This window comes from Octopus bimaculoides, chromosome 8 (assembly GCF_046866305.1).
Source record: "Octopus bimaculoides isolate indiv1 chromosome 8, ASM4686630v1, whole genome shotgun sequence".
Taxonomy (NCBI): Eukaryota; Metazoa; Mollusca; class Cephalopoda; order Octopoda; family Octopodidae; genus Octopus; species Octopus bimaculoides.
In genome coordinates, this window is record NC_142935.1 from 85,234,588 (window position 1) to 85,258,587 (window position 24,000).

General features: G+C 37.0%; 1 long non-coding RNA gene across 1 annotated transcript in view; it reads right to left on the reverse strand.

The window, feature by feature from the left end:
- Positions 1-15,049: 15,049 nt before the first annotated feature.
- LOC149134485 (uncharacterized) overlaps positions 15,050-24,000 on the reverse strand; it is a 72,643-nt gene continuing 63,692 nt past the window's right edge. Inside the window, exon 3 of the long non-coding RNA XR_016242930.1 lies at positions 15,050-16,905. This is a non-coding gene — a long non-coding RNA (uncharacterized LOC149134485). The remainder of the gene's footprint in view (positions 16,906-24,000) is intronic.

Genomic DNA, 24,000 nt, shown 5'->3' on the forward strand with positions numbered 1-24,000 from the left:
AGGAGGATACATGTTTTATAACAATAGTCATTAATGACAACCCTATCTTTCGATACGGTGGTATTTGATATGGACAAGCATTATAGATACCTCGGAGGAAAAACTATGAATAAATATATCGTACTGCCTCTGTGCTAAGAATATAACATTTCCGTGATAAGTAGTGGCTATTGCTGGTCGGTAACTAAGATCTAAATATATAGGTGATTAGGATACCCCACGATCTTCTTATAAAATAGGCCAATCTTCAAACAAAAGGTCAAAACTGTATTTGGTCTATGGAATATTACGAACAGAGATCCGGTTCCGCAAGAACTTTTGGGAAATCAAGCTGACACTTGCACTGTGCTAGTTTGGAAAGGTGGCTTCGATCAAAGCCTTGGGGTTGACCAAACATTATACAGGCAATTTAATAGACAGGAACTACGCAGGAGCCGTTCATGTGCGTGAGTGTGTGATTACATGTATATACATGAATACATACATGTTAATATATATATATATTTATAACACGCACCCCCACTCCCAAGCATATATATATATATATATATATATATATATATATATATATATATATATATATATATATATATATATATATATATATATATATAACACATTGTGTGTGCGCGTGTGTGTGTGTGTGTGTGAGAGAGAGAGAGAGAGAGAGAGAGAGAGAGAGAGAGAGAGAGAGAGAGAGAGAGAGTGCTTGCATGCGTACACGTTTGCCGGCAACTGAAAATTCGTTCGAGCTGCGTGTCTTTTCTCACATAAAACCAACCACCAACCATAATATTCAGTTTTAATGAAACATATTTATTTCCATATTGAGGTAAGGAAGGTTACCTGCTGAAGGCTGTGATGCTTAATGTCAGTAGCATTAGTGCATAATGTATGAGAATGTATGTTTGACGATAGAAAATGTAAGTTTTCATGCTTGGTGAGGTTGTCGAAGTGACATGGCAGACGACGATAACATCTACGAGTCGACAAAACATGCTGCCAGGAATTGAACTTACAACTTTATCATCATGAGCTAAATATACCTAACCACTAAGCCAAGTACCTTCACAAAAGAATACACACACACACGCACGCACATGCACACACACACGTGCACACACACACACACACACATATATAAAAGAGAGAGAATGAGATGAGCAAAGAAGAAGAGGAGGAGGAGGAGGAGAAGAAGAAGAAGAAGAAGAAGAAGAAGAAGAAGAAGAAGAAGAAGAAGAAGAAGAAGAAGAAGAAGAAGAAGAAGAAGAAGAAGAAGAAGAAGAAGAAGAAGAAGAAGAATCGGGAAGTGCGTACTTTAAACTTGTTACACAAAAAGTACGAAAAACTACACGTGCAAAACAATTTGACAACAGAAATGAACGGACCGGCGTGGAGGCGCAATGGCCCAGTAGTTACGGCAGCGGACTCGTGGTCATAGGATCGCAGTTTCGATTCCCAGACCGGGCGTTGTGAGTGTTTATTGAGCGAAAACACCTAAAGCTCCACGAGGCTCCGGCAGGGGATGGTGACGAACCCTGCTGTACTCTTTCACCACAACTTTCTCTCACTCTTTCTTCCTGTTTCTGTTGTGCCTGTAATTCAAAGGGTCAGCCTTGTCACACTGTGTCACGCTGAATATCCCCGAGAACTACGTTAAGGGTACACGTGTCTGTGGAGTACTCAGCCACTTGCACGTTAATTTCACGAGCAGGCTGTTCCGTTGATCGGATCAACTGGAACCCTCGACGTCGTAAGCGACGGAGTGCCAACAACTACCCAAAGAACAAAAACTCAACAACATATACATATAAAATATAGAAGAAAAATAACCTAATTAAAGACCTGGATAGAGTAATGGATCCTAATAAACTAGCTAACATACGAAGATATATTCTCAAAGCAAAAAAAAAATATCAGAAATAGAAATAGAAAAAATACATCTGGGAAATGTAGATAGTAGCCACACAACAATACTAAATAATATAAACACTGAGATAGTAAAACACGAGGACAAGCGTGGCATTTCCAGCAACAGCGAAGTAGACAGGGGACAACAGATCCAGACCGTAGAGATGTATAATAGTGTACAAAAAGCACCAATCCAGAAGACCTCAGACAAACATATGAATGAAAAGGAAGGCAAAACAAATCTAAAGCCTGGGAATAACGAAGGGAAACCTAATAATTACGATACTATGAAAATGAGAATAACCAAAGAACTGAAAACCACAGATCTTAGAATGGACCACAGATTATACCTCCCAAAAATCAAAATAGACAATAAAACAACATCAATTATAAATAGCATAAACTTGGCCGTCACGGAACTAATAGCCACAGAAACAAATGGCAATATCACTGAGATAAATGACATAATATATGCAGCAGCCACTGCAGCCACAAAAGAAGCAGGATACTCCCTCAAACCCACCCAAACAGGAGTTCCACCGCCCAAACAAACCCTGTGGCTAAATAATATCAAAAAAAAAATTTTTAAGAGGAAAGATCTGTCGATTCTTAACGAAATTAGTAGATAATCAACACTACTAAGTAACAAGAAGAAAACAAAAATACTGTACAAATACAACATAACAGAAAAAGATTTACCTGAGGTAAAAGAAAAGCTAAAGCAAGATATCCTTGCCAAAGCACAAAGGATCCGCCGGTATGAGAAACGCCAAAATTTCTTTGAACAAAACAACCAGTTCAACTACAACCCCAAAAAATTCTACCAAGAACTTGGTAAAAATAAAATAGACATTACTGCAGCACCAACAGCAGAAGAAGTGGAAGAATTTTGGAAAGAAATATGGTCGGTAAAGGAACAACCTCAGAAAAGGACTATTAAACCAACGAACTTAGCACCTGAGCAACTCTGGACCCCTATAACAACCGAAGAGATCACCCAGGCACTACAAAGACTAAGCAACTGGAAGGCACCTGGACACAACAAGATCCCCAACTTCTGGTTAAAATATCTAACAGGGATATACAAAAAGCTGGCTGAAAACTTTAACGACATACTAGCAGAGCCAGAGACAATGCCTGAATGGCTCACGAAACAGCAAAACCACAAAACTACAGACCTGTAACCTGTCTCCCTACAATCTAAAAAGCCTTTATTTCAATAATATTGCAGAGATTGAGTAAGCACCTGGAAGAAAACAACCTGTTTCCAGAAGAGCAGAAGGGATGCTGCAAGGGCTGATACGGCTATAAAGATCAATTAATGAGCAATAAAGCCATAACTGAAGACAGCCGCATAAAGAAGAAAGGCCTCAGTATGGCCTGGATCGACTACCCCACACGTGGATCCTCGAAACACTAGCCATAAACAAGGTATCACAAATAATTATAAAATACATAAGACACTCTATGAATAAATGACAGACAGTGCTACAGCTCCAAACAAAAGAGGGACTCGTGAAAACGAAAGCCATCCCCATTAGAAGAGGAATATTCCAGGGAGACACGCTCTCTCCACTCCTGTTCTGCTTGGCACTCACACCTTTATCTGACATGCTAAATAGAACTGGATGCGGGTGTAAATGTTACGGCAAAAGAATCAGCTACTTTTTATATATGCATGACCTAAAACTATACGCTTCAGATAATAAACAGCTGGAAACACTACTACAGACAGTACATGGATTTACCAAAGAAATAGATATGAAATTTGGATTAGAAAAATGTCCCAAAGCAACCCTGAAAAGAGGAAAACTAGTTAAGAGTAGCAACATCACACTACATAAAGCCAATGAAATAAGAGAATTAGACCAAAGCCAGAGATACAAATATTTACGAATCAATGAACTAGATAGAATATAACACACACAAATGAAAGATAAAATAAAGAAAAATACTATAGACTAGTTAGATCAATACTGAAAACAGAGCTCAATGCTAAAAACAAGATAATAGGTATTAACACTTTAGCCGTCCCAGTTATAAGTTATAGCTACAATATCCTTAACTGAACACTAAATGAACTAACGAAAATAGACAGGAAAACAAGAAAAACAATGACAGGATCTAGGATGCACCACCCAAAATCTGACATAGAAAGACTATATATATACAACGTACAGAAGGTGGTAGAGGCTTTATATAGCTGGAAAACTATTATAAAATAACCACCACAGGACAGCAAAAATACCTACTTCAGAAGCAAGGAAAACTAATACAAATAGCCACAAAACACGAACAAAACAAAAAAACTGTTTTCAGTATTTAAGAAAGCTGACAAATACAAACAAGAAATCATACTACCTAACAAATATCAAGGAGAAGAAGAAACAACAAAAGCTATAAAACAAATAAAATCCAGACTAAAACTAGAACAGCAACGGACCATGATAAAACGATGGCAAGAAAAGCCCCTACATGGTAAATACTGGGCTAAACTAAATGCAAAAGAAATACGCAGAGAAAAACCCCAGCAATGGTTGAGAAGCTCAGGACTCAAAGCAGAGACTGAAGGAGTTTTAATTGCTGCACAAGACCAAAGCCTCCCCACCATAAAATTAACAAAAACATATAATGAAAGGAAATATAACAAGTAACTGTGGAATATGTGACGATGGACAAGAAACAATAAATCATATTATCTCTGGCTACCCAGTCTTGGCTAAGAAGGAATATATTCACAGACACGACAGAGCTGGGACCTACATACACTGGAAGCTATGCCAACACTATGCAATAACAACAAAAAAGATGGTATAGGCACACACCAGAAAAGGTCACAGAAAACGAGAAAGTAACCATACTCTGGGATATGCCGATACACGCAGATAGAGAAATTAAGGCCAATAGGCCAGATATAGTTGTCAGAGATCACGAAGAAAAAAAATGCTTTCTAATTAATGTTTCAATACCAGCAGATGACAACGTTTCTCTAAAAGAAATGGAAAAACTTTCAAAATGCAAAAACCTGGAAATAGAGGTTACTCGAATGTGGAGTCTAAAAACAGAAACAATTCCTATCATAGTAGGCGCCTTGGGTATGATAAAAAACATTCAGACAAATACATAACAAAAACACCAGGACTTACAAATATATATAACATACAGAAAACTGCACTACTGGGCACTGCACACAGCCTACGCAAAACACTTTCAATACAGTAACCATAAGAGCATCACAGCATCACAGCATCACATTGCCTCACACAGACTTGGATGTTGCGACTTTTGGAAAATCTATAATAGTGTTTTCAATCCTGATAAGTCTCTTGTGCTCCCACTATTTGATGGTCTCAAATGTTCTAGATGCCTAGAGAAAGCTGACCTCTTTGCTCGTATTTTTTTCTTTTCCTTTTGTTATTAACTGTACCCTTGTTGCTTCGGATGCACCTCTTCCTGGGTTTCTTTCTCATACAGAGCAGATTCTTGATAATGCAGTCATAATTCCTAACTTAGTTCCTAAGGTGATCTCTCAGCTTGATCAGTCTAAAAAATTTGACCCTGACAACATTCTTGTGATTGTCTTGACACTACGTGCTCCTGAAATGTCTAAGTCCTATTTTCTGTTGTTGTGCTTCCACGAATAAGGAGGAAGTCTTTCTATGGTCATAGCTTTTTTCCGCTCAAACTGCCAAACTTTGGAACTCTCTACCATCTCATTGTTTTTTACCTTATTATGATCCAAACTCTTTCAAATCTAAAGTAAATTCACTCCTTTCATTTTAATTTCTCTTTTATCATAAGTCTAATACAAAGTAGTTTCTCGCTTTGTTTGAGACTGTCAAATAAAAAGTCAGAAATGTAGTGTATCAGAGGAAGTAGTAAATTATTGGTCACCAATAGTGCATAAAATAAGCAAAAATAAATAAATAAGGATTGCAATTTTCAAAATATAATTCACCGAAAATGGAATCTTTTGCAGTTTTCGATAATCTATTGCAGTGTCAGATAAATTATATATCTAATCTTGAGAAATTCCATTCTATTTTATTTTAAAACTACAATGAATTTACGAGCGGAAGCATTATATATGTTATGGAAATTTCTTTTGGCCCTGATATGTGTCTCCTCAAAACATTGTTTGTTATCTTTTAATTACAAACCAGCAAAATCCTGTTAGAAGCTACCGGTTTTGAATAATGTCAGAGTATAAGCTAAAAGTTATCTCTAAGATTATCTCTATTAGATCTACGTGTATTTTTTATTAATGCCATTGAGCGCTTTACTTCATTTGACGAAGTTGCAGAGATAAAAGTCACATTCTATCTTATGTGGTTGGTTTTGCAGGACTAGAAGCATTTGAAAGTCAAGAAATACCGGTAGTATAGCCTCTTATCAATATTATTAAACAGTTGGTCAGTTGATGTCAGAAAGCTAACAGTTTGTCGACCAATTAGCTTCCCCAGTATTTTAACACTTTCGCTTACTAACACTCTTCTACATTTAATATGCAGTACCAACAAGGCAGTGAGCAAGCAAGATGCTTAGCGGCATTTCGTCCGTCTTTAAGTTCTGAGTTCAAATTCCACCGAGGTCGACTTTGCTTTTCATCCTTTTATCGACTCCGAAAGTATATTGATGGATATCAACATCCTTTCGGGGTCGATAAAATAAGAAGCAGTTCAGCACTGAGGTCAATGTAATTAGCTTACCCACATCCCCGAAATTGCTAGCCTTGTGCCAAAATTTGAAAGCAGTATACAGAACAAACATACCTCAACTTACATCGTTTCGAGTTACTTCTTTTTCGAATTTACGTCGTTTTTTTTTTTTTTTTTTTTTGTTTTGTTTTAAGAAATTTATAGAAAATATAAATCTCAACATTAATCGATTTACTCGACTTTATGACGATTTCGCTGAACATATTCAAAAGCATAAGAATTTTAAAAACGAACACGTAAAAGCCAACGCTAACGTGAAAAATGAAATGAAATACATATGAAAATATGGACAAACTATTTATTAAAACAGATATAAGCTAATAATTTTTTTTAATATTTTTTCGTGTTACGTCGTTTTTCGAATTAAGTTGCTTGCGTAGGAACTTATTACCGACGTTAGTTGACGTAAGCCTGTATACGTATGTTCCAATCTATTTTATCTTCTTATCTTCTTTTTTCAACATCATTCGTTCCTCAACAAAAACAACCAATTACATTTGGTATAATCTTCACGCTGTTATTTTTCCCACTCATTATGACAATAATCTGTATCTAGTTTGGCTAATTATTCTCTAACTAGACTTATTTGTCATATAATAAGTCACTTCGAAAACATACTTCTGCCAACACGAATAATATCAGGAAACAGAGCGCGCATACAATAATAATTATAGCTTAACTTTTATCAAATTTCTTGGTGTTTATACAAAATAATGAAATGAATATTAATTTTCCAAAAGAAAAGGTATCTATTACTGTAAAATGAAATTAACACAAATTTCTCTTTTGTATATCTATTTACAATAGATATATGTTATTATTTTTCTAAATGTTATCAAAACATTCACAATCTACTCCATCGAAAACCTACCTCTGTAAAATTTGAACGCTTCCCATAACTGTGTCATTTACTCCCTTACCTCCTCATCATCATCATCCCACGGCATTGTGGTAAATAAAGAGATTATGACTTTACCTTTCATCCCTTTCGGGGTCGATTAAATAAGTACCAGTTGAGCACTGGAGCCGGCCGAGATCTACTTTGCCTTTCATCCTTTCGAGGTCGATAAATCAAGTACTAGTGAAACACTGGGGTCGATATAATCAATTAGTCTCCTCCCTTAAATTTTCAGGCCTTTTGCTTTTAGTAGAGAGGACTATTATTGTTATCATTGTTATTATTGTTATTATTATTATCTTCTCTTTATCACAGGTTTTGTTGGAGCTCCTGGAGTCTTACATGCGTAGCAAGCTTGCTACCTGCAGCCTACAGTACCATGCTACCTGTTTTCAGTTATCTAATACTTTCTTGATTATTCTGGCCGTGCCAAGGAGCAAATCTTTTGTAATAGTTCTACTGGGCACTCTATTGCAATTTCCTTTATATTCCTCTTGATGCCTTCTGATACTGTTCCAAAGGACCCGACAATAATTGGCACTATCTTCACCTTCCTTCTTCGTTTTCCATAGCCGGGCTATTTCGTACTTAAAAGGGTTGTTGTTATCTATGTTTTCGCCTTCCTTCTTGGCTATTCGTGGGTCAAAGGGGCGTGCAACATATTTCACAGTCACACACATCTCGCACTTCAGTGTATATGCCATACAGAGGTTTTAGTACCCACCTATCAATCAATTGTTCAAACGCATTTTGCTTTGCTATTGATTTCATCTTCTTTGCAACTACAGTTGTTCAACTTGGGTATTATGCATAAACTCGCTTGAACATTTTTTATTCTCCTTCATAAGAGGATAAAGCTTCTTGCGTTAGACGTTTCATGATATTTTGCCAGTCCAATAGCGGTGGTTTTGTAGGAGATTTCAAATTGGATCAAGCCACGACCCCCTTGAGCTCTGAGTAGGTAAAGACAATCTGTGTCTGCCTTTGAACGGTGCATCTTATTGCAAGTCACCAGCTTACGGATTTTCCTGTCAATCTTCCTTATTTCGCTCATATTCCAGTTCAACACATTGTAAATAACAACCCGAACTGCTAAGGAATTTATAGCTAACACCTTGCATAACTCTAATACCCCTTACAAGTGAACTTAACAGAACAGGGTATAGATATAAAATTGGCGACAAGAAAATAAGTCATCTATTTTATATGGATGACTTAAAACTCTATGGCAAAGACGATAATGAGCTTGAAGGACTACAACGTATTGTGAAAGCATTCAGTGATGACATCGGGATGGAATTTGGTCTTGATAAATGTGCCGAGGCCACTTTCCAGAAAGGGAAGTTGAAGACTTCACATTCGGTAGTGTTGGATGTTGACACAGTCATAAAAGAACTCGGGCAGGAACAAATTTACAAATACCCCAGAATAAATGAGGGCTCTGACATTCATTGGTTTATCTAGTGTGATGTTGCTACTCTTAACTAGTTTTCCTCTTTTCAGGGTTGCTTTGGCACATTTTTCTAATCCGAATTTCATATCTATTTACTTGGTAAATCCATGTACTGTCTGTAGTAGTGTTTCCAGCTCTTTATCATTTCTAGCGTATAATTTAAGGTCATCCATATATAAAAGGTAGCTGACTGTTTTGCCGTAACATTTGTATCCGCATCCAGTTCTATTTAGCAATTCAGTTAAAGGTGTGAGTGCCAGGCAGAACAGGAGTGGAGAGAGCGTGTCTCCCTGGAATATTATTATTATTATTATTATTATTATTATTATTATTATTATTATTATTATTATTATTATTATTATTATTATTATTATCATACTGTAGTCTTCTTTTTGTTACACTACCAAGCGCAGCTCTTTGTGCTTTGGGTATGTGCTGTGGTTTGTTTTGGTGCTGTTATTTTCATTATATTGAAAGTGCTTTACGTAGAATGTGTGCGGTGCCTAGTAGTGCTATTTTCTGGATGTTATATATTATTTCACTATTATTATTGAGTCTCGTACTGTGAATAGGTTATTTTGATTTTCCCTTCAAAATATGTTTTATTCAAGAATTACCAAATAAATTTATCTTTGTTTCGCTTTTAGAAAGAACAATAGTTGCCTAAAGAGAAGTTGTCCTCGATACCTGGGGGTGTCAACTAAAATAGAAAGTTTGTTTCACTAAATTTAATGTACACATTATATTTCACATCCAAAATGGCTACTACGTATAATTATTCCACTCGACACAATGCTACAATGGCTAAATAAACAAAATATAATCAAAACGTATAATTAAACGAGCAGAGGAAGAAACAAATGAAACAGTATAGTAAACAATTAATAAAAGAAAATATCCCAAATACTCAAATAAGTTGTTTGGAAGATAGCTATTACAACTGCAGCAAAATTAACTGTAGTAACTCTTACATGGTTCCAAATATTGCCGTCCGTTCAGAAAACAGCAGCGTGAAAATCAACCTTCCTTTAATACGAAATGAACAAATATAATTGTTGGTCCTATGATACTTAGAAGCAAAGTCTTAACAGCATTTCTTTGTCACAGGAAATAAACTAGGAGAAAGCGAAGAACAAAATGATTATGAAAAGCTTAAGTGGATTAGATTTTCTCTCACTTCAAGTAAAACAATACGTCACTAAGACATATCAGGAGAAATGATCTCATTTGAGAAAGGCAAAAGCAATGGCACTATTTGCTGTACCTTTAAAACTAAAAACACAGTCAAAATACCGGTTGAAATTATCAGACATATTTCTGACTGTACATTTGTACCCCTGTGCATGGGTCAAATAAATACGAGAGTCACAATAAGGCACAATGGATACGATGCAGATCCATGGTTAGTAGTGACTTTTGTGTTGTAGTATATGAGAGTGATGGAAGTAGGTTTAATGACAGGTGACCTGTGATCAGGGAGCGTCAAAATGGACTTTCAAGTCCTAATGACACACCAAAGGCCACAGAGTAGTTCTGGAACTGTTCCCTGAAGACATGCATGAAAGCAAAGAGTATGTCATTGATGATACAGAGTAGAAAACTTGGTTGTTATATTTACTGAAAATACACATTAAAGAAGAATACCATGAAGAACTGGGAAGATTAAGCAAAAAAAACTGCAAATGGGCGTGCGAGAGTAAAAGGGTAATTAACCTGGGCTTTGCTGAGGCCACGAGTGGGGAGGGGAATTCTCGTGTTCAATCAAAGGAAGAGTTAGAGACGGCCCTGCTAGATGCATTGAAATTTTTATCGAGAAAGAAAGATCGTATGGCGTTGTATGTGTGCTATCTTTAAAGCAGAAGACGAAGTAAAGCACAAGCCCAAACTGTCTGAAATACATCTAACTATTCAATGGTGCATTCTCAGATTTATAGTGAGATACTTATTTCAAAACTCTCCCTTAGCATTATTACAAATTAGTGCCCGTCCAGTGTTTTTTGAAGCATTCTCAGACACTAAAGTCTGGCGACGGGCCTGAATCTATCCATACACTAGTTCCACAATATTTGGGAACAAGCAGTTCAAAGGTCCTCATCAGAGACGTCAGTGACGTTGTCAACCTCTGGTTCCACGTGTTCCTTGTCACTTTTGTGGAACAATTTGTATAACAGATGGTCATTGCCGACATAACTTAAGGATATGGGGCAGGAGGTGATCATCATGGATATACAAGACTTCATGGCCCCGCAAGACCATAAAAACAATATTAAATTTGTAAAGAAGTTGCTAAGAGAAAGACCTTAAAACTCAGAATCCGGCGCAGAAAAACAAGTTGCTACACACGCAGCAATAAAATCCATTTGAAGGTTTCCTGTTCAGAAAACTTAAAAGAATGAAAACAACAAAAAGTATATATAATGGAGGTTGATGATTCAACGGTGGCACGGTGGCGGGGGCGCACAATTCAAGAGTCGCCACAAAATTGCCTCGTTTTCGTTGCCAGGAGTGAATTAAGTGAAAAAGAACTCTACTCCGAGTCACAATCGGTGGAAAAAATGTGAATCATCCCATCCACACCAACAACAAAAACTAAACTTGAAAGCTCCCTCTTACAGCCAAGGCTGGCACTAGGGAATGCGGGACCCAATTAAAGAATTATCAGTGGGGCCCTCTACTCTATAAAAGCTGAAGATTGGTATTTTATTTTTCGTGTATACGCCAGTCCCAGCCAAAAAGCGTTGAGGGCTTGAGGGTCCACCATTAGCCACAATTATCTACTCAAAATTCATCATAGCGTCCTCCGCTTAAGCGTGTTCGCGGGGATCTCTCTTGGCATGGGACCCAATTTGAGCAAATCTCTTCAATTGGCTCAAAACCGGTCTCCTCCATGAATAAAATTAAATTCACAGACCTTCGCAGGATTAGCAAAGACTTATTAAACACATGAAACACACTAGTAATTCCCTGACAAAGTACGGATCGGGAATGAAATGGGACTTTAAAACTATTATAAAGGGGACGGGATATTGGTACAAACTCCCGACTGACATGACAAAGCATAATAAATAATTCAGAGGAGTGGACCCTCACCTATCCGCCGTAAACCATGAGTTTGGCACTCTCTGCGAGACACTCTTGAACAACTGAGGAAGGAAGTTGAAAAAGGTGCTTAATCAGGAGTGTGAGTTTAAATTGGTACTCCAGCATGGCCGAAGTCTAATGACTGAAACAAGTTAAAGATTAAAGCTATACGCTGTTTTTATCTTTTATTTGTTTCAGTCATTTGACTGCGGCCATACTGGGATACCGCCTTGCAGAATTTTAGTCCAGCAAATCTACCCCAGTATTTATTTTTTAAAGCTTGGTACTTATTTTATCGGTATCTTTTGCCGAACTGCAAGTAACATAGACATAAACACACCAGAACCAGTTGTCAAGAGGTGGTGGGAACAAACACACACACACACACACACGACACGCTTCTTTCAGTCTACCAAATCCACTCACAAAGCTTTGAGAGGTCCGAAACTATAGCAGAAGACAATTATCCAAGGTGCCACGCAGTGGGTCTGAACCCAAAACCAAGTGGGTGGGAAGCAAACTTCGTACCACATAGCCAGGCTTGCGTGGTCTAATTATTCTATCTAATTACGCTTTTTAAATTTATTGTGTAATTAATTGTGTTTGTCAAATAAATTTTGAATTTGTTCAATAATACGTGTATAACATCTTTCACCCCTTCCCTTGACTTAGTGCAACTTATCTGTCCCACACCACATGTCGTTGTAATACCCCTATTCAAAGTGTTTGTACTTTATTGTATCTCTTCGAGTACTTTGACAGAATTGTTAGAACGCATCTCTTCGGGTTCCTTACGTTCTGAGTTCAAACGCTGCCGAGGTCAGCTCTGCCTTTTATCTTTACGAGGCTCGATAAAATAAGCCCCAGATCAGCTGGCCCCTTCCCTCAAATTTGCTGGCCTTGTACCAAAAGCAGAAATGATTATTATCATTATTATTATTATTACCATTATTACATGTTTTAAGGCGGCGAGCTGGTAGAATTGCTAGCACTCCGGACGAAATGCTTAACGGTATTTCGCCCGTCGCTACGTTCTGCGTTCTAATTCCGCCGAGGTCGACTTCACTTTTCATCCTTTTCGGGTCGATAAATTAAATACCAGTTGAGTACTGGGATCGATGTAATCGACTATCCCCCTCCTCCAAATTTCAGACCATGTGCCTATAATAGAAAGGATTATTATAATATGCTTGGCTTTTGCTTTGTATTTGTACGAGTTGACTCCAACTTTCACCCAGAGACCGCTAGAGACAAGTTGCTGTTATGATTAGGGTGCCATATATTTAGATTTTCACAAAGTATTGTTCTAGAGAATGTCTGTGAAAACATAAGAAAATTATGAGTTTGTTCTAAAAGTATAAGATGATAGTGTGATGTTAAGATGACAGTAAAAAGTGTTGGCTATTTTGTACATTTAAAAGTATTTTGATATTGTTTATAGATTAAACTGTTTGCGGGATTACGTAGACAATATTTTTTCTTAGAATATGAGCAGTTTCCATGAGTATGATGATACATTTATACACACACGTATCATCATCAACATCATCATTATTATTATTATTGATAGCGTTGTAAGGCGGCGAGCTGTTAAAATCGTTAGCACATCAGACAAAATGCTTAGCGCGGCATTTCTTCTGGTTCTTTACGTTCTGAGCTCAAATTCCAGGGAGGTCGACTTTGCCTTTCATCATTACGTGATCAATAAAATAAGTACCATTTGAGCTGTGGGGTCGATGTAATCGACTAACCCCCTTTCCCAAATTTTCAAGCCTTGTGCCTATAACAGAAAGATCATTATTTGATGATTTCAGAAAGTATGTCACTGAGTTCCTTTTAGATTAATTAGTTCACAAAACTGTGCAAGGTGGAACTTTTTCTCTCTTTCTAAAGTATAGTAGTAGTAGTAGTAGTAGTAGTAGTAGTAGTAGTAGCAGCAGCAGCAGCAGCAAGAAGAAGAAGAAGAAGAGCAACAACAACAACGAATTGCCAGAAGAGATAAGATAAGAAGTTTTCGTTATCGCTTTGTAGAAGATTATTAAAAGACCTTTCATTGCCCTTTTCTGTTTGTGGGAGAAGAGTGCAAATTGGTTTCTCTGTCTTTAGATGACTCACGGGTAAAGAAACATCTTCATAAGTTCTTTAGTATCTATGGCTTTTAACAGCAACAAAATTGTCTGGAACAAAAGAAAATTAGTGCAAAATAGAAATGCTTGCGGTGGTCATCTGTAATTAAATAGCAACAATCTCACAAACACTAATAGCTGCAACAGAAGTAATAGCAACTACGAAAACATCAGCTGTAAGTGTAACAAGCGAACAATAATAATTTTCATAGCTGCTACAAAAACGGCAGCAGTGGCAGCAGAAGTAAAATTAATAACAACGTTTACTGCTACAAATGTATGAGCAATAACTGTTATAATGATAGAAGCTCATTCACTCAAGCTTTACAAACGTGAACAACGACAGTTACGAAATCCATGTATTAACTCTACCGCCATCTGGTTGACATTGATGTTGTGGAAACGAGGGTAAAAGGATTATCTCTACTAACAGTTGGTTGAGGGACACGTGGAAACAGAGACTACAGGATTAATTCTACCAGCGTCTGGTTGGTAGATATGTTGTGGAAAGGAGCTTAAAGAGATTAATTCTGCTGACATATGGTTGGCACAGATATTGTAGAAAATTAGAGCTCAAAACCACAACAGAAGGAAGGGGTATATACTGAAGCTGGGAAAGCAAGGTTCAATTTGATAAAGCGTACTCAGCAATTACAGTCTTGTATTCCATTAATAAGTGTGTAAGGAACGACCGTGCGAACTCATAAAAGGAGATATGGTGACGAATGGAAAAACAGAGGGCTCCTTTTATTTAAACGTGTCACACGGTCAAACACACAATTGTATATCAAATGATGATATACAAAATATGTTATGCGACGATAACATAGATGACCAGTAATGAAAGACTACAACCGTATAAGATGAATAACAGAGATATTTATTGTAGCGTTAAAGATGTATGTCTGTGTGAGAGTGTGAAATGCGACATATAAGAACATAATCAAAGACAGACTGTCGTACAAAGAAAAGTGTGTATGTGAGTGATACATGTATGTGTATGTGAAATATTACAGCAGATAGAAAGAGTCAATAACACGTGAGCAATTATACCAGTTCTTTAGTACACTATAGGAAAAGTTCTGTATGTGAAGTGAGTTGGCTGAGTGTGGCAGAGCTGATCACTAGTTGTGATGTCGTGGCATCGATGCCGGGCCGTGATTCTTGTTATACAGATGTTCGTCGTTCGTCGTTTGGCAGAGCTTATCACTAGTTGTGTTTTGGTTTCGATGCCAGGGCCTTGAGGACAGACGTTTATCGCAGGCTGAGATCTCTTGTCTGTTTATTATCGTGGTAAAGCTAAGTCACCTAACAGAATCGAAGAGAGAGATGTGTGCCGCGGAGGTTTGGTTTGGTGTACATAGTAAGTCGTGTTGACGCTGGTGGTGTAGAGGCTGCTTGGTAGTAATCGTGTTGGTCATGACGATGATGCTGGATAGTAGTCGTAGACTCTTGTTGCTGATGTGGCGACGGCGGAGGTCATCGTGGCTGGACGAAGCTACTGAAGTGGTCGCTGGCTGCTGCTGCTGTCGTGTGGTACACGGAACAGATCTCAAAGAGAAACTGGACCGAGACGAATTGTTGGGTATGAGTTGATCTATTTAAGGCGTTAAGGGGGGCTCCAAGATGGGAGTAGAAAAACACTATCACGTGACCCTATTAAGGGCTGTGATTGGTCAGTTTGCGTTCTGGCAGGAACGGTTCGAAGAAGTTGCCGATTCGAATAATAATCAGTCACGTGATGACAAGGAATGGGTTCTCTACTACGCTCGCATTTATTTATATTTAAATGAGAAGATTGTATGTAATGGCGATAGTAGTTTGTATCTAATGGCGGGAGGTAGTTTCACTACAAGTGTATAAATTTTAATACCCATTTCAATTTTATACACACACACACACGCACACACATAAATGTGGAATTCCGGCATGATCTTTAATACGGTGGTTAAAATAATCTAGAAAATTAAAAATATATAAATAGATTTAGGTATGGCTGTGTGGTTAGGATGTTCACTTCGTAACTACACAGTTTCAGGAACATTATCCTTTGTGCATCACCTACAACAAATATCCTCTAACATATTCTTGTGTCGAACAAAACTTTCGGAGTAAAATTTGGTCGGCGAAAACTATGTGAAAAACAGCGGAGTACTTTATTTATTATTGGAAAGTAGACAAGCCATCGCCCAGTTTAATACCACCATCGAACCTGCTGGTGCCTTTAGAGAAGTTCACTATAATGTTGGCATATGGTCCAGGTCTCCGGTTTGAGGAGAATTTCTTTCTTTCAACCCTTTCACTTATGGAGACCTTGAAAAGTCAGAAGAACTGTCTTTTCTTCTCTGAATCATTAAACGAAACAACTTTTTTCAAATTCTCGTTTAAAAAAATCACTTTTTCATTAAATCCTGAGTTGTGAAATATACAGTCATGTAATGTAAATAAATGTTAAAATGTTGGATATGCTACAGAATAGTCTCTTACTCTCTAATTGAAACATAAGGCCAGCAATTTTTCAGGGAAGGGGGCTAGTTGACACCATCGGTCTCCAGTATTTAATTTGTATTTCACTTTACCGACCTCAGAGTGGTGGAAGGGAAAGTTGACTTCAGTGGGATTCGGACCCAAGAACTTAAAGAGCTGGGACGAATTCCGCAAAATATTTGTTCGAGAGTTCCAACGACTCTGCCATCAGTCTCTCTCAGACTTCATAAACTAAAAAAAAAAAAATGAACAGTTTCAAATTAAATTTTTTTTAAATTAGTTACAAACATTTTGTTACATTAGAATATCAGAAAGAAGTTAGTTGCCATTTAACTGGAAAAGTAGATGCTGAAACAAAAATAAATGGGAATAGATGTAACCTCTCTACGACTCAAAAGAGCATCCTTCATGAAACCTTCGGGATTCCGATAAGTTCCTATACACAAGGATGTAAAACGATGACACTTCGGTAAATGTTTATTAAAATACTGAAACTTGTTTTTTCACCAAACTAGACAACCCCGGCTTAATTTGACTGCCTGCACTCATTTATTTACGCGCAGAATACACACATACGAATTCAAGGATATAACTGTACATGTCCAAGTTTATGTAATTGATTATCAGACAATAATACATCCAGTAACTTTCTTGATTTCCTTTCTCCTGTTGTTTGTCTTGTTTCATCAAGTATTATTTATTTACTTTATTCAGGCCTTGTACCTAAGGTATGGTAAATAGGGGTGAAAACTCCCTTTGATCATAAATGACCATGGAATTGCACCCAAAAAGTTACCCTCCAAGGCACAAGTCTGGTCAAAGCTGTTTGTGGGAGACCAGCAGTCACCCATGCATACCAATCTTCCCTCCCTGTGCCAACAATGACGGGAAAGGCAAAGGCCGATACAGCTTGACACTAGTGATGTCGCAATTCACTTCTACAGCTAAGTGGACTGAAACAACGTGAAATAAAGTGTCTTGCTCAAAAACACAACACAGCCCAGTCCGGAAATCAAACTCGAAACTTGACGATTGTAAGCCCGATGCTCAAACCACTGAGTATCGATTTCTCTATTTTGATTTATTTTCTTAGTTTTAACTTTTTATTTGTTAGCTTCTAAATTTATCTAATTTAAATAATTAATAGAGGGAAGTAATTTATCTGTTTCTGTTGAGTGAATATTTGCCTGTATATATGTAAACGAACATAAATATGTATGTATATAAAAATGATAGAGACGGAAAATGGAATATGCGACAAACTTTATTGCTCACAACGATCGATTCGACACATTCTGCATCGATCCCTAGCGGGTGCAATACTGTACTACTGATTGTGATGCATCCCTCAGAGCAGAAGTGTCTCATCAGATGATGTTATAAGGGATATCTCGTTAAATAAGTCCGGTTTCGCCCGGTTTTAATATAGCTTGTTGTTAATAACTCAACGGCTTAAACCTACTGTTACTAACAGCATGCTGTATTAAAACCGAGCGAAACAAGGTTTATTTAACGAGATACCACTTGTAACATCACCTGACGAGACAGTTCTGCTCTGAGGGAAGCACCACAACCAGTTATACTGTACCCCAGCCGCGAGGGATCGATCCAGGATGGATCGAAACGATCGTTGTAAGCAATAAATTTTCTCATATATTCCATTTTCCGTCTCTATCATTTGTTATATATACTCAACGAACACTGAGGAATTCCTGATGTAGATCCAGTGACAATTGTGTAAAAATCGTGGATGACGTCAGGTAGTAATTGACAGTGAACGTGCTTCATCGGATAACTACTCGGAACATACCCAATACGTAAATAATTACTTATATATGCATGTGTATATGTTCATATATGCGTATGTACGTGTGTGAATGTTGTCGGATATTTGTGCAAACCTTATGAATGAAAGTAGGTGGAGAGGACTGTAGGAAAACCTGGTCGAATGCATTGTAAGTTTAATTCAAATGGCCAAAACGGGTCAGTTACAGTAACACTGATTCTGTTTGAGTATTTCCTAAGTGTCTGCACAGTACTCATCTAGGAATAAATAATGTGATCAATGTATCGCACTGTCTGTCAGTTTCAACTTGTGATTCCTCAGCCCATATATTTTAGGAGCATCTAACTATATTTGCGTAATCTTGAGTGAATACGGAGGGTGAGGAATGAAACAGATGTTAGTGATTGATTAGGGGCAACAGTTTTTAAGATTATTGCGGGTGAAGAATTGTTTGATGTGAGGAGAAAGGTAGAGGTGTATGTTGTATATGTGGTTGCATAAACAGGTGATTGTCTAGGTTTTGAGACGAGAATCGCTGAGCCATGTGAAGCGCGGAGATATTATTGATGAGTGAATGCTTGGATAACCAATAGAAGTACTCGAGTAAGGAGATCAAATGGCGGGTAATGAGCTTTTGATACATATTGGGTGGCGGTGGTGTGGATGAACGCCAAATTGTCAACTCTAATTAATTTAGAAGATGGTTAAATATGAATAGACATATGAATATATAAACAGACATGAATATATGAACAGACGGATAAATAAATATGACAAGATATATGAATATCTATAAAGACGAAAATATGGCTATTTGTAAATATGTAAATATAACTAGAAATAACTGTGGAAAGTGGTTCCGGCGGGATTAATTATTAATTGATTGAGGGTAGTAGTGCGAGGTTTTTGTGAGTGGGCATGTCGTTGGGGGTAGAGGTGTGTATTTGTTAAATTGGGGCGTGATGCGAAAGACAAAGCGTGATTGTAGATTGAGAATAACAAAACTGTAATGTGATAACTTGTATTTGAAATATACACATATACATATATGATCATAATCACCAAAAGCATACACTCATATACAGTTTACAAATAAACATGCACGCACACACATGCACGCACGCACGCACACACACACACACATACAAAAATATATCTCAGCCCCAAAAAAATCCAGTGAAATCCGTGAAGGTAGAGTCAGTAGATCCAGTGGTAATCCGGGTGGAGTGCTGGTATGTGGATGAGGAGAGGTGCTGAAAGTTCGGGAAGTGGTTCAGATATGCAAATCCAAAGAGAAGGAAGTTCAGTCAGAAGCAAACTGGAGAGAACCACGTGAGCATATGATATATAGTTAAAATTTAAAGAAAAACAAAAGTTGAAGACAGGTTTATGAACAACAAGCAAATGTATTAGTTTGACGCTCAGGAAAAGTGAAAAAGTCTTGTACGTTTCGAGCTTATGCTCTTCAACAGAAGGGAATAAGAGAAAATAAAAGAGAGAATGAAAAAAACCTGTAGATTTCAAACTGATACACTTGTTGTTCATACATCTGTCTTCGTCTTTTGTTTTTCTATAGAAAACTTCGCCCATATATATATCCACTTCAACCTGTTCCACTGTCTGTTGTCCTTTTGTTTCCAATCCTTAAGGATTTCTGTCTTACCGTTACCCATACTTTCGTCTTCGTCTAGCCCTAAGGCTATATCTTGTTTGTCTATTATTTCGTTTTTGTCCTTCGTCCGTCAACGAACGGACTCGGCTTGAATTAAATTTATTCATTTTCGTCTGTTCACTTCTGTATTGCTTTTTTATCCATTTATTGTCTGTCCGTTCTCGTTCTGTTATGTTTCGGTCCCATTTCCAGGCAGTTCGTGCCGGTCGCTACCAGAAGGGAATCGATATTATTGATAACGGCACGAAATTGCATTTTGACCCTCTGGCCGATAACTGATGAGGAGTTGGAGATCTTCTGTGTCTGTTTTCCGCTCGTCAGTGCATTTATTATATGCTTTTCGACTTGCTACTCTGTGTCTGTTTTCCGTTCGTTTGTACATTTACGATGCGTATATATATATATATATATATATATATATATATATATATATATATATATATATATATATATTAGGTTGATTCACATGAAATGTATTTTAAATAGGCTTCTTATGAGTCTTATGAAGCCTATTTAAAATATATTTCATGTGAGACAACCTAAATGGATTTTTAATGAGTTTTTATGTGTGTGCTTGTGTTTACTCCTAACTCTTGTTCTTTCTAGACAATACTATTACTCAAAATTGTTGCCCACAACTCTTATGAGACAATGTTGACAATACAGAGATTGTGAGACTAACGATGAAGAGTTGAACGAAAATAGTGTTGAAAAATACGACCAGATTGACATACGACCAGATCGACTTACGCCTTGTCAGTCGGAACGGAATTCGGTCGTAAGTCAAGAAGAAATGTGTGTGTGTGTGTGTGTGTTATATATGTATATATGTATGTATGTATGTATGTATGTATGCATGTATGTATGAGTATCTATTTACTTTTAAGATATTTCTCTGTGTGTGAAAAAAAATTATATACTTAGAAGAAGAAAAATGGAATTTAAAAATCCTTCCAGATATCAATAAAACACTCAGCAAAGAATTTGGTTACAAATGTTCAACAATTTAGACACCAGTAAATGTGAGCAGAAAACGTATGTATGTATGTATGTATTATGTATATATGTATTGCATCGATTACGCGATTGTTCGCTCGTTTCGCTCGGTTGGAAAATTTTGAAGCGTAGTGAAATAAAAGCTGTCTGACTTTCCAACAATATGTACTTGTCTTTATGTCAGTCAATCAACGATAAAATAACCGAAACAGTGAAATCGAGAGACGTTGCTTGTGTAGTGTTGTGGTGGAATGTTTTTAGCAAACAATGGAGAATTTATGCGGAGGTTTATGGCTTCTAAATATTTTGCTTTATAATGGTTTGGTTTTTACGATCCGAGTTTACACTATGATCTGAGTTTACTTTTGTTACAATGGCATCAAATTGTTTTTTTTTTCTTTTTTTTTTTTTTTTGAAACGTATTTTCGACGTGGGCTTTATGGGCACAAATTATAACCAACTGGGGATACGTAATCCTTCCTAAATGTTGATCTGGATGTAGATTTAATGAAGCGGATTATGATCAATCGGAGATTTAAACGTCATATATTATTTATGAGATTTCAACGTAATATTTCTTTCTTTCGTTTTTGTTTTTTTTTTATGCCAAAAGGGAGTTTAGAATATTTATAAAATCACATCTAAATTCAAAAATAAATTAAAATAAAAATTTCATGATGTAAAAAGTTTAAAAAAAAAACACTAAATTTCAAATCTGGAAAAGGTTTACGAGAGTGGGGAGTATTCAAATGTAATAATTTAGCATTAAATTTATAAAATATGGATTACTTAAGGATTTAAAACTTCGAAAAATGTGAATAATTTATACTATATAGTGGGCGGGTGTAGATGTTTATAGCGAAAGTTGAAGTTAATGGGGTAATTTGTAGAAAGTTAAAACTGTAAATGAAAGAAGCCGGAGTTGAATGAAAACTATGAAAACGAAAAAAAAAGAAATAAAAAGGCGAAAAATATAAGTTATTAGCAGGTGTTTTCAAGTTATACACACACACACACACACACACATACACACACACATGCATAGACACGTACATACAAACCTACTATATTCCACGATTTATGAAGTGCACAAGCTCGTAAGGTTATCTCAGTTTTGACAGGCTCTCTTTTGAAAGAAGTTAAAATCCCTGAAATATAGGTGTGTACAATTATATTTAACACATTCGTGTACACTCAGACGCGGAAAGACTTTCGCTGCGGAAACTGTTTCGGGAGAGAAATTCTTTTTATAGTTACTGTGTGTGGAAAGCACTCCACTGGGAAGACACGTATTTCCCCGTCGTTGTTTCATCAATCATGGATATCAGATCTATCGTTCACGACTAAGAACTGCCGTTCCTATATTTAAACAGTAGATAATCAATTTTCTGAGGTGTACAAAAACTTTCCCAAGCTGGAATTAAAACTAAAAGTGCACTAAACAGATTGAAATACAGTAGGCTGTGAATGATAAACTTCGTGTCTGTAAATGATAAAGCGAAACGATGCTGAAACACGTATCCTACAACACGGTGACGTCGCTCATCGCCCAGTGTTTTTTTTTTGTTTTGTTTTTGGTGGGGGCGAGGGTTACATATATTGTGTATAGGGAGGATTTCTCTCCCCGGCCAATTTTCTCAGCGAAGGTCTTTCTATGCTTGAGTGTAAACAAGCGCGTTAATCATAGCTTCCCAAAGTGGGCGATTTCAACTTACAGGTGGGCGATAGGCGAATTTCTAGAAAATGGTGGGCGATTTGAGATTTTGGCGGGCGATATGAACATTTTGTGGGTGACAATGAATTTTTAGAAATTAAGTCTGCATTTACTGATATCTAGGCATGCCTAGAATAAGGATGCACTTTTATCGATTTGACTATTCGCATGAGACTTCAGTTTGTATTAAAAAAGCGGACTTGTTCATCGATCGAATATTTTTGTCGCAGTCATTGAGATGGTTGTCATGCGTGCTAGAAATAGCAGCCAAATAGGCGTGGGCCTTAAATCACACTCCACTACAATTTTTTTTTTTTTTTTGGCATAATCGTATGAAGTCCTGCGTGTAGAATTCAAATTCGCAAAAATTCCCTGAAAACTCCGAAAAATAAAAGTTATGAGGGGTTATATGTGGTGCATAATTCTGTGGTTTCATATTAAAACACAAGTGCTATTTTCAGGATGTTGACAAAATGTGCAGTCACGTACATAATGAAAGCTTTGAAATCGTGTTTCTTGACTTGGTGAAAATGATCAAACTTTAAACCTCTATAACTTTTTTAAAACATTTTTCTTGTAAAAGTTGAATAACTCCAGCCATTTAGCTTGGAAAGGAACATTAATGTGCCAAATTTTAAAATTTTCGATAAACTTTAATTTTTGAAATGCTGGCAGCCAAACGAACTAGATCCGAATTTGCTCCAGTAAAGACGTATCATTTGACTACTCTATCGACTTCTTCTCTTTGGGAATACCATACTACCTTTCTGATGTGCCTTCTTTGCCATCATACATTGACCAACGAAGCAGTGAAACCTTCACGCTTGAAGTATCACTTTGATGCCAAAGCATTCTGAGAAGGACAAGCCGTCATCATACTTTTTGCAACTGAGCTCCTCTTTCAAAAAGTAAGAACAAACATTCAACACGCTACTCCAGGAAACTAGTAAAGAGGAGAATGACGGGTTGATTCCACCGTACAACATTGCATTGCTTGTTGCTAAGTCTGGGAGGTTTCACACAAATGGAGAAACATTACTTCGCTCAGTTATCGAAGAGATTTTATCAGCTGTTATGCACGAAAAACCCGATAACATTATGAAGAAATTCCCGCTTAGTAATAACACAATTTCTCGAAGCATCGATAAAATGACCAAC